This window comes from Antechinus flavipes, chromosome 3 (genome assembly GCF_016432865.1).
Source record: "Antechinus flavipes isolate AdamAnt ecotype Samford, QLD, Australia chromosome 3, AdamAnt_v2, whole genome shotgun sequence".
Taxonomy (NCBI): Eukaryota; Metazoa; Chordata; class Mammalia; order Dasyuromorphia; family Dasyuridae; genus Antechinus; species Antechinus flavipes.
In genome coordinates, this window is record NC_067400.1 from 203,817,652 (window position 1) to 203,836,812 (window position 19,161).

Consider the following 19,161-nt stretch of genomic DNA (forward strand, 5'->3'; position numbering starts at 1 on the left):
TTCAGAAGGTAAAAATAACTCGGGAAGAAAATCAAAAATGCAAATAGTTCACATTCATTTCCCAGTATTCCTTCTTTGGGTGTAGCTGTTTCTGTCCATCATTTCTCCAATGAAACTCAGTTAAGTCTCTTTATCAGAGAAATCCACTTCCATCAGAATACATCCTTATACAATATCATTGTCGAAGTATATAATGATCTCCTGGTTCTGCTCATCTCACTTAGCATCAGTCCATGTAGGTCTCTCCAAGCCTCTCTGTATTCATCCTGCTGGTCATTCCTTACAGAGCAATAATATTCCATAACATTCATATACCACAATTTACCCAGCCATTCTCCAATTGATGGGCATCCATTCATTTTCCAGTTTCTAGCCACTACAAACAGGGCTGCTACAAACATTTTGGCACATACAGGTCCCCTTCCCTTTTTTAGTATCTCTTTGGGGTATAAGCCCAATAGAAACACTGCTGGATCAAAGGGTATGCAGAGTTTGATAACTTTTTGGGCATAATTCCAGATCGCTCTCCAGAATGGCTGGATTCGTTCACAACTCCACCAACAATGCATCAGTGTCCCCGTTTTCCCGCATCCCCTCCAACATTCATCATTATTTTTTCCTGTCATCTTAGCCAATCTGACAGGTGTGTAGTGATATCTCAGAGTTGTCTTAATTTGCATTTCTCTGATCAATAGTGATTTGGAACACTCTTTCATGTGAGTGGTAATAGTTTCAATTTCTTCATCTGAAAATTGTCTGTTCATATCCTTTGACCATTTATCAATTGGAGAATGGCTTGATTTTTTATAAATTTGAGTCAGTTCTCTATATATTTTGGAAATGAGGCCTTTATCAGAACCTTTAATTGTAAAGATGTTTTCCCAGTTTGTTACTTCCCTATTAATCTTGTTTGCATTCGTTCTGTTTGTACAAAGGCTTTTTAATTTGATATAATCAAAATTTTCTATTTTGTGATTGGTAATGGTCTCTAGTTCATCTTTGGTCACAAATTTCTTTCTCCTCCACAAGTCTGAGAGATAACCTATCCTATGTTCCTCTAATTTATTTATAATCTCGTTCTTTATGCCTAGGTCATGGACCCATTTTGATCTTATCTTGGTATGTGGTGTTAAGTGTGGGTCCTTGCCTAATTTCTGCCATACTAATTTCCAGTTATCCCAGCAGTTTTTATCAAATAATGAAATCTTATCCCAAAATTTAGAATCTTTGGGTTTGTCAAACACTAGATTGCTATAGTTGACTATTCTGTCTTGTGAACCTAACCTTTTCCACTGATCAACTAATCTATTTCTAAGCCAATACCAGATGGTTTTGGTGACTGCTGCTTTATAATATAATTTTAGATCAGGTACAGCTAGACCACCTTCATTTGATTTTTTTTCATTAATTCCCTTGAGATTCTCGACTTTTTATTGTTCCATATGAATTTTGTTGTTATTTTTTCTAAATCATTAAAATATTTTCTTGGAAGTCTGATTGGTATGGCACTAAATAAATAGATTAGTTTAGGGAGTATTGTCATCTTTATTATATTTGCTCGGCCTATCCAAGAGCACTTAATATTTTTCCAATTATTTAAGTCTGACTTTATTTGTGTGAAAACTTTTTTGTAATTTTGCTCATATAATTCCTGACTTTCCTTTGGTAGGTAGATTCCCAAATATTTTATGCTATCAACAGTTATTTTGAATGGAATTTCTCTTTGTATCTCTTGCTCTTGGATTTTGTTGGTGGTGTATAAGAATGCTGAGGATTTATGGGGATTTATTTTGTATCCTGCTACTTTGCTAAAATTATGGATTATTTCTAATAGCTTTTTAGTAGAATCTCTGGGGTTTTCTAGGTATACCATCATATCATCTGCAAAGAGTGATAGTTTGGTTTCCTCATTGCCTACTCTAATTCCTTTAATCTCTTTCTCGACTCTTATTGCAGAGGCCAGTGTTTCTAATACAATATTGAATAATAATGGTGATAGTGGGCAACCTTGCTTCACTCCAGATCTTACCAGGAAAGGTTCCAGTTTTTCCCCATTGCATATGATGCTTACTGAAGGTTTAAAATATATGCTCCTAACTATTTTAAGGAAAAGTGCTTTTATTCCTATGCTCTCAAGTGTTTTTATTAGGAATGGATGTTGGATTTTATCAAATGCTTTTTCTGCATCTATTGAGATGATCATATGGTTTTTGGTTGGTTGTTGATATAGTCAATTATGTTAATAGTTTTCCTAATATTGAACCAGCCCTGCATTCCTGGTATAAATCCTACTTGGTCATAGTGTATTATCCTGGGGATGATTTTCTGTAATCTTTTTGCTAATATTTTATTTAAGATTTTAGCATCAATATTCATTAGGGAGATTGGTCTATAATTTTCTTTCTCTGTTTTCAGCCTACCTGGTTTAGGTATCAGTACCATATCTGTGTCATAAAAGGAGTTTGGTAGGACTCCTTCAATCCCTACTTCTTCAAATAGTTTATTTAGCATTGGAGTTAATTGATCTTTAAATGTTTGATAGAATTCAGATGTAAATCCATCTGGTCCTGGGGTTTTTTTCTTAGGGAGTTGATTGATAGTTTGTTCTATTTCTTTTTCTGAGATAGGAGTGTTTAGGATATTTACTTCTTCCTCTGTTAGTTTAGGCAAGCTATATTTTTGGAGGTATTCTTCTATTTCATTTAAGTTGTCGAATTTATTGGCATAAAGTTGGGCAAAGTAACTCCTAATTATTGCTCTAATTTCCTCTTCGTTAGTGGTGAGTTCTCCCTTTTCATTTTTAAGACTAACAATTTGATTTTCCTCTTTCCTTTTTTTAATCAGATTTACTAAGGGTTTGTCTATTTTGTTGGTTTTTTCATAGAACCAACTCTTAGTTTTATTAATCAATTCAATAGTTTTTTTACTTTCAATTTTATTGATCTCTCCTTTTATTTTTTGAATTTCAAGTTTAGTGTTTGATTGGGGGTTTTTAATTTGTTCCTTTTCTAGCATTTTTAGTTGCAAGCCCAATTCATTGACCTTCTCTTTCTCTATTTTATACAAATAGGCCTCTAGAGATATGAGATTTCCCCTTATTACCGCTTTGGCTGCATCCCATACATTTTGGTATGATATCTCATTATTATCATTTTCTTGGATGAAGTTATTAATTATGTTTATAATTTGCTGTTTCACCCAATCATTCTTTAGTATGAGATTATTTAGTTTCCAATTATTTTTTGGTCTACTTTCCTGTGGCTTTTTATTGAATGTAATTTTCAATGCATCATGGTCTGAAAAGGATGCATTCACTATTTCTGCCTTACTGCATTTGAGTTTGAGGTTTTTATGTCCTAATATATGATCAATTTTTGTATAAGTTCCATGAACTGCTGAAAAGAAGGTGTACTCCTTTCTGTCCCCATTACATTTTCTCCAGAGATCTATCATATCTACTTTTTCTAGTATTCTATTTATCTCTTTGACTTCTTTCTTATTTATTTTGTGGTTTGATTTATCTAATTCTGAGAGTGCAAGGTTGAGATCTCCCACTATTATAGTTTTACTGTCTATTTCTTCTTGCAGCTCTCTTAATTTCTCTTTTAAGAATTTAGATGCTACACTACTTGGTGCATATATATTTAATATAGATACTTCTTCATTATTCATTCTACCCTTTAGCAAGATATAGTGCCCTTCCTTATCTCTTTTGATTAGATCAATTTTTGCTTTAGCTTGATCTGAGATCAGGATGGCTACCCCTGCTTTTTTGGCTTCACCTGAAGCATAGTAGGTTTTGCTCCAACCTTTTACCTTTAACCTGCATGTACACCCCGCTTCAGGTGTGTTTCCTGTCTACAACATATTGTAGGATTCTGGCTTTTAATCCATTCTGCTAACCGCTTCCTCTTTATAGAGGAGTTTACCCCGTTCACATTTATGGTTAAAATGACCAATTCTGTATTACTTGCCATCTTGTTAACCCCGGTTTATGCTTTTCTCCCTTCTTACTCCCTTACCCCCCTTCCCAGTATTAAGCTTGTGAGCTCCCCTTGCTTCTCACAGCCCTCCCTTTTTCAGTATCCCTCCTCCCCCCTTAGAGTTCCCCCCCCAACTTGCCCCTTTCCCTCCCAGTTACCGTATTCCCTTCCACTTAGCTTATTCCTTCCTTTTTCACTTTTCCCTTCTCACTTTTCAATGAGGTGGGAGAAGTTTCACCATAGATTGAATATGTCTAAAATTCTTCTCTTATGCCAATTCTGAAAGCAGTAAAATACTCACTATATTCATCCCTCTCCATTCTTTCTCTCAGATATACTAGGTTTTCTTTGCCTCTTCATGAAATGTAGTACCCCCACTTTCCCTTTTTCTAGTACAATGTCCTTTCCACATCTAGTTTCTAGAACAAGGTATACATGTATTCTTTATACATCTTTACAGCCGAAATATAGTTCCCAAGATTAATCTTTACCTTTTTAGATTTCTCTTGAGTTCTGTGCTTGTAGATCAAATTTTTTGTTAAGTTCTGGCTTTTTCATCAGAAATAGATGAAATTCGCTTATTTCGTTGAATGTCCATCTTCTTCCCTGGAAAAAGATGCTCAATCTCGCTAGGTAAGTTATTTTTGGTTGCATACCAAGTTCCTTAGCCTTTCGGAATATCATATTCCAGGCCCTTCGATCCTTTAATGTGGATGCTGCCAGATCCTGGGTGATCCTTATTGTGGCTCCTTGATACTTGAATTGGGTTTTTCTAGCCGCTTGCAGTATTTTTTCCTTGCCTGAGGGTTCTGGCATTTGGCCACTATATTCCTTGGTGTTTTGATTTTAGGATCCCTTTCAGTAGGGGATCGATGAATTCTTTCAATGTCTATTTTACCTTCTGTTTCTATGACTTCTGGGCAGTTCTCTTTGATAATTTCCTGGAAGATAGTGTCCAGGCTCTTTTTTTCATCATACTTTTCTGGAAGTCTGATGATTCTCAGGTTGTCTCTCCTGGATCTGTTTTCCAGGTCTGTTGTCTTCCCCAGAAGGTATTTCACATCCTTTTCCATTGTTTGATTTTTTTGGATTTGCTTGACTGATTCTTCTTGTCTCCTCGAGTCATTCAATTCCAATTGTTCGACCCTGATTTTCAGTGAGATATTTTCTTCACTCACTTTTTTAAGATCTTTTCTAATTGTCCAATTGAGTTCTTTTGTTCTGTGGAATTTTTTTCCATTTCGCCAATTTTGTTTTCCAGTTCACCAATCCTATTTTTCAAGGATTTGGTTTCTTTATCCACTCTCTCTTTAACTGACTTCTCCAGGCTCTTTTGCCAAGCCTCCCTCTCCTTTTGCAGAGCCTCCCTCTCCTTTTGCCAAGTCTCCCTCTCCTTTTGCAAAGCCTCCTTCTCCTTTTGCCAAGCCTCCTTCCCTTTTGCAGAGCCTCCCTCTCCTTTTCCCATTTTTCTTCTAGCTCCCTTGTGAGAGCCTTTTTAATTTCCTCCATGAGATTCATCTGTGCTGAGGGACATATGGTCTCCTCCTTTGGGGAATCACCTGGGGACTGTTTGTTTTTAGTCTCCTCAGGGTTTGGAGTCTGCTCTTTATCTGTATAAAAGCTGTCCAGGGTTAAATTCTTTTTCAGTTTCTTGCTCATTCTGTCTATTTATCAAAGACAAACTATCAAAGAAACAGAAGGAAAAAAACCCCTTGAATGGAGGCTGCTTTCTTTGGGGGAGGGGCAGAGTATTCGTGAGACACAGGTCCTACTGTGCTATGGCGCCTGCGCGCTGAGATCCGAGCGCTCTGAGATCCGAGCGGGCTAAGACACTGTGGGGGAGGGGTGGCCAGGTCCCGAGAGACTCCAGCTGTTTGGGGTTGTATTCTTCACCCCCGGTGTTTTTAGCTTCTCTGCTGGGCTGCTGACTTGCTCCTGTAGCAAAGCTCTCCCCGCAGAGACGGCTGCGATCGCGCCCCACCCCCTCTCCGCTCTACCCGGTTCTGAGCTGCTATCTGTGCTCTGGTTGCAGCTGCTGCCCGCAGACTGCTTCCAAATACCGTCCCCGCCCTCGCGCAAAAACAGACCTTTCTTGACGAGTCTCAAGGATGGTTTCTCTTGGTAAGTAATTGTATGGTTTTTTTTTTCAGTCGAGCATTAATTCAGAGGCATGAAATGAAATGAATAGTGAGAGAAAAACACGGAGGTTACACAGAAGTGTATTTCCTCTCCGCCATCTTGGCCGGAAGTCGATAATTAACTTTTAATAATTTTCTTATATAACTCTCATTTCCCCCTCTCCCAATTTTTCCTCTACCACTCATATCTTTCTTTAATTCTTCTAGAAATTCCTGTAGACTTTGGTCTGTTTAGTAGCTGTTTTCACATTGTTGTTTTCTTCTGAGTTTATGGCTTGTTCTTCCCTGACTAGTAGCTTTTTAATGGTCAATTACTTTTTGTTATTTTCTCATTTTTCCATCCTATTTTTTTGACTGTAGACTTTATTAAAGTTGGCCTCTGCTCACCTGGGAGTGGGGATTCGTTGTCCCAAGCTTCAGACTTTTTCTTGTTGTGGTTTTATGAACTGGTTCTGAGTCTCTGCAAGTTTTGTTTTTCTTTTTCTTGAACTAAACTCTTCCTTCAGTACTACCTATGCCAGGATTTTCAAATCCCTTATGTCATAGTTATCAAGTAACAACCCTAAGACCATTTAAATTGAAAAAAAATGTTTCTAGTAAACCTTTAGGACATTGCCAACAAGCAGCCAAGTCTGATAGGAATAATATTTGCTAGGATCTTTATCATGTAGGCTGATCTACTTTTTTTCAAAAAGACAGAGAAACTGTTCTTGAAATTTGATTGGTTGGTGAAATCAAGGCTGAGTTACTGCATTGTCTGACCACTTAGCATAAAATGGTCAGCACATAAGGAATTAGACTTGACAAAAATTCCATTTCTATTAGTCAACATACTGTAATGAAGCTTGCCTTTGAAACATTCCCAAATCACCAAAATGAAGGCATTCCTAAGAAGGCATGCCCAGATCTCCTAAAAGGGATACACTTTTCATTAACTATTACATAGATGAAGAGATCCTCCTTTGATTGATTGCATAACTAGAAGAGGTCACATTTTTTAAATTGATGAGACTTAAAAGATCATATTCTTTCTGCTGCTTTTTTCTGTATTAGACTTTCTTGCTGTATCCAGAAAGTGAAGATCTCAGTTTTCCCACAGTGGGGTATCATAAGCTGAACTGGATCCCATTCTTCCTCTTTTATCTTGATTGTAAGAAATAGGCCTAGGATTTCTGTTTTCCACTAGTGATAATTATTGGATCTGGAGTTTGAGCCCTTGGAGCTAAGATTCCAGTATAGTACAGCCAATTAGCCCAGCAGGTTAAGCTAGAGAAGCTAGGGTGCTTAGGACTTGATCTCAAAAGGGGGATGGAATTTGGAACTGGTACTGTGTTCTGTAGGCATTGAGCTGATCGTTGAACTCAATTTTTTTCTCTTCCCAGGAGATTGGGTGGTGTAAGAGTAGGGGAAAACTAGAACTATGCCTCCTATATTTTGGGAGAATAATTTTGTATAGTTGCTGATTACCTCTGAGGTAAATATACCTTTGCAATATTTAATCTGTTAGGAGCTAAATGGAAGTGAGGTGAGGAGACCAATCCTTAAATTTGAGGAAACATTATTTCTGGAATTTTGAGACACTTCTAGAAAGTTTTAATTACCCTCAATTCCCTTAAGTATACCAGAAAACCATGGAGAAGGGGGGAATTGTAATCTAACTGGTCTTGAAGCAGTAGAGGTTAGTGTAGTCAATGTTAACAACACCCTTCTAGGCAGAAACATTTCTATATCTATCTGAACCAGTGCTATATCCTTGCTGAGTATCATTTCCATGTTTTTTTATCAAGTGAAATCCTTTTTTTGTTAAGTGTTTCAAAGTTAATGAGTATCTTATTTCATTAAAATCTTAAATCTATATTACTAAATTAGCCTGAGCCCAACAGTTGATCACATGAGATATTAGATATAGAGGAGAAAAGAGCTCTCTCTAGTGTACATTAATCGGCCCTCCGTTCAGATTAGAAAATGTTTCCCTTCATCTTCTTGTTGCAATATTAATGACTGGCATATCACTCACTATTTTAGGTTGTAAATTCTGGGAATTTTGGTGGCAAGTTCTGAGAATTAGATTAACTCTAAGTTTAGTCCACCAACTTCCCTGAAATACACACACCTGTTCAGTCTTTATACTGAAAAAGTTTTAATATTATAAATGATGAGAAGTTATATATTTTTACAATTCACAGAAGCCAGAATAAATGTAATCCACTAAGATCATTTTAAAAGTTCCAAATCTAATTCTTGAAATAACAATCATCTTTCACTTTCCTCAGGGTTACATGAATGATGCATTGAAATAAGAATCCAGAATAACTCAGTCTATCATGAAATTATACCACTCTGGAGCTAAAGCTACAGATAAACATTTCAAATGAAATATGCTTGAATATGCCTAGCAAAGGGCTTGAATTAAAAAAAAAACTATCACATACTTTGCAAACACCAGATCCTATCGGCTATATTTTTTCCAATTCAATCCAAGCTAAGAAACTCTTATAAAACATCCATTATGTGCAGGGCATTATACTAAGCTCTGGACTTCAAAGAAAAAAATGAAATAGAACCTACCTTCAAATAGTTTCCTGAGATGCACAATTTTGCCCTGCTTTCTCTTTTTTTATTCTACTTTTGTATTCATGACTTCCCTATTTTAAAGACAATCTATACTACCTTTGGATTTGTGTCCTTCTAGAAGCCTGGTGTCTTTGAGAGGCACTATATGCATCCTGGAATGAGCTGCATTCCAAAGCTGCTAGAGAAGGGAGTGTTTTAAGAGATTGTAACTAAAGATTTATTAAATGCTTACTATGTGCCAAGCAAAATGCTAATTTGGGGAGATCCAAAGAGAAAAGGTGGTACTCTAGTTGAGGGAAATAATACATAAAAGAATTGAACAACAGAGCAAATGGAAAAAGTGAGGAAGAATGATGGAAAGAGTGGGTCAGATGGCAAGACTCAGAAGTCCTCAGGGGGCATTAGTAAATCAAATGACAATACTTGGGGATTAGAAGAATAGTGGGCAGTGTAGATGATAAGGCACGGAGAACTTTATATCACAGTCTAAGGGCAAATAGTAATGCCTGAGAGTCTTCTATCTTCCTGAAAGGATAAGAGTTGTTGACTTTCATATTATCTAACTGGGGTACACATAATCATGTCCTTTTTTCTCAAGTCAAAGTCCTGAGGAGGTCTGGGCATTCAGGGGTCAGGGAATGGGGCACAAGAAAAGGGATAAAATAGGTTACTTCCTAGGTGGGTCTTCCTACTACCTGGTCAAGGAGATAGAAGCAGTTAGGTGGCACTGGATGTGATGGACTTCAGGCATTCTTTCTTTATTCATAATATCCATGAATAAAAACCAACTATTACCTGGGACAGACACAGAGACAGACACGGATTTATGAATGAAAAGTAATTTTGAAGAGACATAGAAGGAACAACTCAGAAGGAGGGTAATAAAAGAGTGCATTTTGAATCAATAAATTTGAAGAGCAGTATAATATAGATAAAAGAATACGGTTTATTAGGACATATAGATGCTAATCCAGATAATTTCTTCATTTCTAAAGTGAGAAAATCAGAATAGATAATCTCTAAATGATAAAAGTTATGTGAATTTCCATCATGTCTACATAGGCTTGGGAAGTTTTAAACACATCTTTGCAGAAGATATCCTCTGATAAGAATAAAGGTTTTTGTAAGACATCCTGGCATATAAGGAATTGAACTGAATTCAGGAAGACTTAGTTTTATGTCATCTTTCTGACACTTAACTAGCTATATGATCATAGGGCAAGTCATTTAAGCACTTTGAGTCTCAGTTTCTCTATTTGTAAAAAAGAGTATGATAATATTTATATATTCTTATTGACAGGATTTCCAGTTTAACCTACTTAACAGGGGAGTTAACATAGGCAAAGTACTTTACAACTTTATAAGCATGTAATGTGAATATCAGTTATTATTATGCCACATTTTGGCTCCACTACTACAAGAGACATACAACTAACCCATACTGCAAATGAAAATTGCTTAGGAAAGGTAGGTTTTCCCAAAAGGGAACATGAAGACATGATGGTAAATTCTAGATTTCTAGAATTCTAGGTCATTTAATAATTTTAAGAATTTACATTACTTTAGATTGTCATATTCTATAATTTAGCATAATATTACATGTTATATTTTGTATTATATTATTATATCAAATTGTATGTTACATTTTAACAATCAGGAAAAAACTTAATGTGGCAATTGTCTCCTGAGTCAGCTCTCCATATATAGTCAGATCACTGATTAAGATCTAAATAAAATGAAAAAGAAGGAAGCAAGGAATAATGAGAAAAAGAGCTGACATAAAGTTCACATATCTTAATCCTAAACTATTTCAATATATAATAGAATTTTTTAATGAGAAATGGGCAACAGAAATGACATCGACACTGAGTATAATAAAGTTATCTAGAAGTTTAACCAATGTAAAATGAATTGTCACAATAAGGAAACCAAGATAGTCCTGAAGTACAAACATTTTACTTCTCAAATGGAGAGAGATGGCTGCCAAAGGAAACACCAGATGGATTATTACATATAGAATTAGCTCATATAACAGAGAAAACCAGGGGAGGATAAAACCAATTTTAAAAGAGCTTGGCAATATAGTCAACTAAGCAAAATCATCTCAAAAGCATTCAAGTGTGTAAATGAAGGAAGACTACACAAATTTAAAAAATGGAAAAGATTTTCAAAGTTCCATATTAAAAACTTTTCTCCATTAAGGATAACAGAATCATGACACTTGGACCATAACAGCTCAGTCCTCAATATACTTTTTAGAAGAGGCAGAAATGGCAGTAAAGAGGGTAACAATGGGAAAAACAGATTGATTGATAAATATAGGTAAAGTAGATTCTTATTATTAGCAATATGGTTTGAGGGACTTCAGAGGACTTATATACAAAGTATTTAGAATGGAAGCTGACACTTGGTATGGAATTAACTGGGGTGGGGGGGAAGCGAATGACCTACTGTAGTGTCCAGACTAGCTTTCTGGAGGCTCTCTGGATGAACCTTAGTCTTAGGTGTTGGAGTGATGAAGGCAAGAGAGCTACCACAAAGATGATTGAGGATGGTTGAGGGTGGTCAAGGATGGAGTCTGGAGTCTGGAGTCTCTGAGTCTTGAGAGTTAGCTCCAGCACACACACTCTCAGCCCAGTCCTCTCAACCCTTAAATACCTCAGTACAATTACATCACTACAGCACATTAAGCATGTGCCAACTTTGTATATAAGTCCTCTGAAGTCCCTCAAATCATATTGCTAATAATAAGAATCTACTTTACCTATATTTATCAATCAATCTGTTTTTCCCATTGTTACCCTCTTTACTGCCATTTCTGCCTCTTCTAAAAAGTATATTGAGGACTGAGCTGTTATGGTCCAAGTGTCATGATTCTGTTATCCTTAATGGAGAAAAGTTTTTAATATGGAACTTTGAAAATCTTTTCCATTTTTTAAATTTGTGTAGTCTTCCTTCATTTACACACTTGAATGCTTTTGAGATGATTTTGCTTAGTTGACTATATTGCCAAGCTCTTTTAAAATTGGTTTTATCCTCCCCTGGTTCTCTCTGTTATATGAGCTAATTCTATATGTAATAATCCATCTGGTGTTTCCTTTGGCAGCCATCTCTCTCCATTTGAGAAGTAAAATGTTTGTACTTCTGGACTATTTCGGTTTCCTTATTGTGACAATTCATTTTACATTGGTTAATCCACTTCCATCAGAATACATCCTCATACAATATCCTTGTCGAAGTGTATAATGATCTCCTGGTTCTGCTCATTTCACTTAGCATCAGTTCATGTAAGTCTTTCCAAGCCTTTCTGTATTCATCCTGCTGGTCATTCCTTACAGAACAATAATATTCCATAACAGTCATATACTACAATTTACCCAACTATTCTCCAACTGATGGGCATCCATTCATTTTCCAGTTTCTGGCCAGTACAAAGAGGGCTGCCACAAACATACGTGCACATACAGGTCCCTTTCCCTTCTTTAGTATCTCTTTGGGGTATAAGCCCAGTAGTAGCACTGCTGGATCAAAGGGTATGCAGAGTTTGATAACTTTTTGGGCATAATTCCAGATTGCTCTCCAGAATAGTTGGATTCGTTCACAACTCCACCAACAATGCATCAGTGTCCCCGTTTTCCCGCATCCCCTCCAACATTCATCATTATTTTTTCCTGTCATCTTAGCCAATCTGACAGGTATGTAGTGGTATCTCAGAGTTGTCTTAATTTGCATTTCTCTGATCAATAGTGATTTGGAACACTCTTTCATATGAGTGGTAATAGTTTCAATTTCATCATCTGAAAATTGTCTGTTCATATCCTTTTACCATTTATCAATTGGAGAATGGCTTGATTTCTTATAAATTTGAGTCAGTTCTCTATATATTTTGGAAATGAGGCCTTTATCAGAACCTTTAACTGTGAAGATGTTTTCCCAGTTTATTGCTTCCCTTCTAATCTTGTTTGCATTAGTTTTGTTTGTACAAAGGCTTTTTAATTTGATATAATCAAAATTTTCTATTTTATTTCTATTTTAAATATTTCTATTTTAAAGATCTAGTTCATCTTTGGTCACAAATTTCTTTCTCCTCCACAAGTCTGAGAGATAAACTATCCTATGTTCCTCTAATTTATTTATGATCTCATTCTTTATGCCTAGGTCATGGACCCATTTTGATCTTATCTTGGTATATGGTGTTACGTGTGGGTCCATGCCTAATTTCTGCCATACTAATTTCCAGTTATCCCAGCAGTTTTTATCAAATAATGAATTCTTATCCCAAAAGTTAGGATCTTTGGGTTTGTCAAACACTCGATTGCTACAGTTGACTATTCTGTCTTGTGAACCTAACCTTTTCCACTGATCAACTAATCTATTTCTTAGCCAATACCAAATGGTTTTGGTGACTGCTGCTTTATAATATAATTTTAGATCAGGTACAGCTAGACCACCTTCATTTGATTTTTTTCATTAATTCCCTTCAGATTCTTGACTTTTTATTGTTCCATATGAATTTTGTTGTTATTTTTTCTAGATCATTAAAATATTTTCTTGGAAGTCTGATTGGTATAGCACTAAATAAATAGATTAGTTTAGGGAGTATTGTCATCTTTATTATATTCACTCAGCCCATCCAAGAGCATTTAATATTTTTCCAATTATTTAAGTCTGACTTTATTTGTGTGGAAACTTTTTTGTAATTTTGCTCATATAATTCCTAACTTTCCTTTGGTAAAAGGAAAAGGTAGGTAGATTCCCAAATATTTTATGCTATCAACAGTTATTTTGAATGGAATTTCTCTTTGTATCTCTTGCTCTTAGATTTTGTTGGTGGTGTATAAAAATTCTGAGGATTTATGGGGATTTATTTTGTATCCTGCTACTTTGCTAAAATTATGAATTATTTCTAATAGCTTTTTAGTAGAATCTCTGGGGTTCTCTAGGTATACCATCATATCATCTGCAAAGAGTGATAGTTTGGTTTCCTCATTACCTACTCTAATTCCTTTAATCTCTTTCTCGACTCTTATTGCAGAGGCTAGTGTTTCTAATACAATATTGAATGATAATGGTGATAGTGGGCAACCTTGCTTCACTCCAGATCTTACTGGGAAAGGTTTCGGTTTTTCCCCATTGCATATGATGCTTACTGATGGTTTTAAATAGATGCTCCTGACTATTTTAAGGAAAAGTCCATTTATTCCTATGCTCTCAAGTGTTTTTATTAGGAATGGATGTTGGATTTTATCAAATGCTTTTTCTGCATCTATTGAGATGATCATGTGGTTTTTGTTTGTTTGGTTATTGATATAGTCAATTATGCTAATAATTTTCCTAATATTGAACCAGCCCTGCATTCCTGGTATAAATCCTACTTGGTCATAGTGTATTATCCTGGTGACGATTTTCTGTAATCTTTTTGCTAATATTTTATTTAAGATTTTAGCATCAATAGTCATTAGGGAGATTGGTCTATAATTTTCTTTCTCTGTTTTCAGCCTACCTGGTTTAGGTATCAGTACCATGTCTGTGTCATAAAAGGAGTTTGGTAGGACTCCTTCAATCCCTATTTTTTCAAATAGTTTATTTAGCATTGGAGTTAATTGTTCTTTAAATGTTTGATAGAATTCACATGTAAATCCATCTGGTCCTAGGGACTTTTTCTTAGGGAGTTGATTGATAGTTTGTTCTATTTCTTTTTCTGAGATGGGACTGTTTAGGATATTTACTTCTTCCTCTGTTAGTTTGGGCAAGCTATATTTTTGGAGGTATTCTTCTATTTCATTTAAGTTGTCGAATTTATTGGCATAAAGTTGGGCAAAGTAACTCCTAATTATTGCTCTAATTTCCTCTTCGTTAGTGGCAAGTTCTCCCTTTTCATTTTTAAGACTAACAATTTGATTTTCCTCTTTCCTTTTTTTAATCAGATTTACTAAAGGTTTGTCTATTTTGTTGGTTTTTTCATAGAACCAACTCTTTGTTTTATTAATTAATTCAATAGGTTTTTTTTTACTTTCAATTTTATTGATATCTCTTTTTATTTTTAGAATTTCAAGTTTAGTGTTTGACTGGGGGTTTTTAATTTGTTCCTTTTCTAGCATTTTTAGTTGCAAGTCCAATTCATTGACCTTCTCTTTCTCTATTTTATACAAATAGGCTTCTAGAGATATGAAATTTCCCCTTATTACCACTTTGGCTGCATCCCATACATTTTGGTATGATGTCTCATTATTATCGTTTTCTTGGGTGAAGTTATTAATTATCTCTATGATTTGCTGTTTCACCCAATCATTCCCAATTCATTGATCTTTTCTTTTTCTATTTTATACAAAAAGGCCTCTAGAGATATGAAATTTCCCCTTATTACCGCTTTGGCTGCATCCCATACATTTTGGCATGATGTCTCATTATTATCGTTTTCTTGGGAGAAGTTATTAATTATGTCTATGATTTGCTGTTTCACCCAATCATTCTTTAGTATGAGATTATTTAGTTTCCAATTATTTTTTGATTTACTTTCTCCTGGCTTTTTGTTGAATGTAATTTTCATTGCATCGTGGTCTGAAAAGGATGCATTTATTATTTCTGCCTTACTGTATTTGAGTTTGAGGTTTTTATGTCCTAATATATGGTCAATTTTTGTATAGGTTCCATGAACTGCTGAAAAGAAAGTGTACTCCTTTCTGTCTCCATTACATTTTCTCCAGAGATCTATCATATCTAATTTTTCTAGTATTCTATTTACCTCTTTGACTTCTTTCTTATTTATTTTGTGGTTTGATTTATCTAATTCTGAGAGTGCAAGGTTGAGATCTCCCACTATTATAGTTTTGCTGTCTATTTCTCCTTGCAGCTCTCTTAATTTCTCTTTTAAGAATTTAGATGCTACACCACTTGGTGCATATATGTTTAATATAGATATTGCTTCATTATCCTTTCTACCCTTTAGCAAGATATAGTGCCCTTCCTTATCTCTTTTAATTAAATCAATTTTTGCTTTAGCTTGATCTGAGATCAGGATGGCTACCCCTGCTTTTTTGACTTCACCTGAAGCATAGTAGATTTTGCTCCAACCTTTTACCTTTAACCTGCATGTACCTCCCTGCTTCAGGTGTGTTTCCTGTAAACAACATATTGTAGGATTCTGGCTTTTAATCCATTCTGCTAACTGCTTCCTCTTTATGGTGGAGTTTACCCCGTTCACATTTATGGTTAAAATGACCAATTCTGTATTACTTGCCATCTTGTTAACCCTTGTTTATGCTTTTCTCCCTTCTTTCCCCCTTATCCCCCTTCCCAGTATTAAGCTTGTGAGCACCACTTGCTTCTCACACCCCTCCCTTTTTAGTATCTCCCCCCCCGCCTTAGATTTCCTCCCCCTATCTTACCCCTTTCCATCCCCGTTTCCGTATTCCCTTCTGCTTAGCTTATTCCTTCCCTTTTCACTTTTCCCTTCTCACTTTTCAATGAGGTGGGAGAAGTTTCACCCTAGATTGAATATGTCTAAAATTTTTCTCTTAAAGCCAATTCTGAAGGCAGTAAGATACCCACTATATTCATTCCCCTCCATTCTTTCTCTCAGATATAATAGGTTTCCTTTGCCTCTTCATGAGATGTTGTACCCCCACTTTACCCTTTTTCTGGTACAATGTCCTTTCCACATCTACTTTCTAGAACAAGGTATACATGTATTCTTTATACATCTTTATATCAGAAATATAGTTCCCAAGATTAATCTTTACCTTTTTAAATTTCTCTTGAGTTCTATATTTGTAGATCAAACTTTTTGTTAAGTTCTGGCTTTTTCATCAAAAATAGGTGAAATTCGCTTACTTTGTTGAATGTCCATCTTCTTCCCTGGAAAAAGATGCTCATTCTAGCTGGGTAAGTTATTTTTGATTGCATACCAAGTTCCTTAGCCTTTCAGAATATCATATTCCAGGCCCTTCGATCCTTTAATGTGGATGCTGCTAGATCCTGGGTGATTCTTATTGTGGCTCCTCGATACTTGAATTGGGTTTTTCTAGCTGCTTGCAGTATTTTTTCCTTCGTCTGAGGGTTCTGATATTTGGCCACTATATTTCTTGGTGTCTTGATTTTAGGATCCCTTTCAGTAGGTGATTGATGAATTCTTTCAATGTCTATTTTACCCTCTGTTTCTATGACTTCTGGGCAGTTCTCTTTGATAATTTCCTGGAAAATAGTGTCCAGGCTCTTTTTTTCATCATGCTTTTCTGGGAGTCCAATGATTCTCAGATTGTTTCTCCTGGATCTGTTTTCCAGGTCTGTTGTTTTCCCCAGAAGGAATTTCACATTCTTTTCCATTGTTTGATTTTTTTGGATTTGCTTGACTGATTCTTGTCTCCGAGAGTCATTCAATTCCATTTGTTCGACCTTGATTTTCAATGAAGTATTTTCTTCACTCACTTTTAAAATATCCTTTTCTAATTGTCCAATTGAGTTCTTTTGTTCTATGGAATTTTTTTCCATTTCGCCAATTTTGTTTTTTAGAGAGCTATTTTCTGTTTCCAGTTCACTAATCCTATTTTTCAAGGATTTGATTTCTTTATCCACTTTGTCTTTAAATGAGTGGGATGACTTCTCCAGACTCTTTTGCCAAGCCTCCCTCTCCTTTTCCCATTTTTCTTCTAGCTCTCTTGTGAGAGCCTTTTTAATTTCCTCCATGAGATTCATCTGTGCTGAAGAACAGATGATCTCCTTTGGGGATTCACCTGGAGACAGTCTGTCTCCAGTCTCCCCAGGATTTAGAGTCTGCTCTCTATCTGTATAGAAGCTGTCAAGGGTTAAAGTCCTCTTCAATTTTTTGCTCATTTTGTCAAAGAATCAAAGACAAACTAGCAAAGAAAAAAAAGAAAAAAACCCTAAATGGAGTCTGCTTTCTTTGGGGGAGGGGCTGGGTGGTGTTTCTGAGCTTCCTCTACAGACTGCGGGGGCAGCAGTGAGGCACTAGCAGGACTGTGCTGCACCTGCACTCTGAGACTCTGAGAGCGTGCTGAGACACTGTGGGGGAGTGGTGGCCAGGTCCCAAGAGACTCCAGCTGTTTGGGGTTGTATTCTTCACCCCCGGTGTTTTTAGCTTCTCTGCTGGGCTGCTGGCTTGCTGCCGGAGCAAAGTATCCAATCATGTAGCAAAGTTCTCCCTGCTGAGACTGCTGCTCCACCCCCTCTCCGGTCTGCTCAGCTGTGAGCTGCCTTCCGTGCTCTCGCTGCCACTGCCTGCCTGCCGGCAGCCTGCACCTGATCTAAAACCATCCTCGCCCTCGAGCAAAAACAGAACTTTCTTGGCGAATCTCAAGGATGACTTCTCTTGGTACCTATTTGTGGGTTTTTTTTTTTCAGTCAAGCATTAATTTAGAGGTTTGTAATGAAATGGATTTTGAGAGAAAAAGGCAGAGCTTACACAGCTGTGTGCCTCCTCTCTGCCATCTTGGCCCTCTCTGGCTCCCTTTCAAGGATCAACTAAGATGCTGAGGCTCTTCATGCTGTAATTAGTTAAAATTATTTATAATGTGTGTATATTTTTCATTATTGTTATACAGTTGTCTCTTTTTGACCCCATTTGGGGTTTTCTTGGCAAAGATACTGGAAAGGTTTGCCATTGCTTTCTTTAGTTCATTTTATAGTTGAGGAAACTGATTTACAAGTGTATGTTTTTCCTTATTTAAACTGTCTCTCATAGAGACAGTGGCTACTGTTGTTTTTCTTCTTTCTTCATTCTCAGAGGCTATTTTAAAGCATATTTTTAAAATAAAGAAAATAGAATATTGGGAGAAGCAGTTTAATTTAACTGTACATTTTTTATAAAGACCAAAGAGACATTTTCAGAAAACCAGATTTAATTTAACCAAGTGGAGAAGATATTCTGTGAAGATGTCCTGAAGTGCATTCTTGAAAGACTTGGAATGCCATCTAGAGAGAGCTCTAACCATCAATTGCAACTGCTGTGACTCATCAGAGTTTTTTGGAAGACAAACAAACATAGTCCCACCATTCTGCTTTCTCTAGATGGCATTCTAAATCACTTAAGACTCCAGATTCTGACAAATGCTGTAAATCAAAACTTGATTTGTTGGCTAAGTTTGAGAAAGTGATGATAGATTAAACTTAAAAATGTAATGATATTTTTTCCAGACATCTGGTTGTTAAATATTCCCTATCATATATGGCCAATACATCCCTATCATTGAAGATAAATCTACCCCTTTTATGTAGAGGAGACAGGAGGAAGCTAGCATATCAAGTAGAACTGAAAAAAGCAGAATCTCAGCTCAGGACTCTAACTGAGACCTAACAGAAGATGAAAGAGGAAGCTGAAAGAATTAGGGTACTCTTTTTGAGAGATAAATGTACTAATTGTAACCCTTCTTAATGGATAGTAGCAATAGATATGAAAGATGGTTAATACAACAGCATTCAAGTTTCTCTTTTCAGGAAAGAGGCTAAAT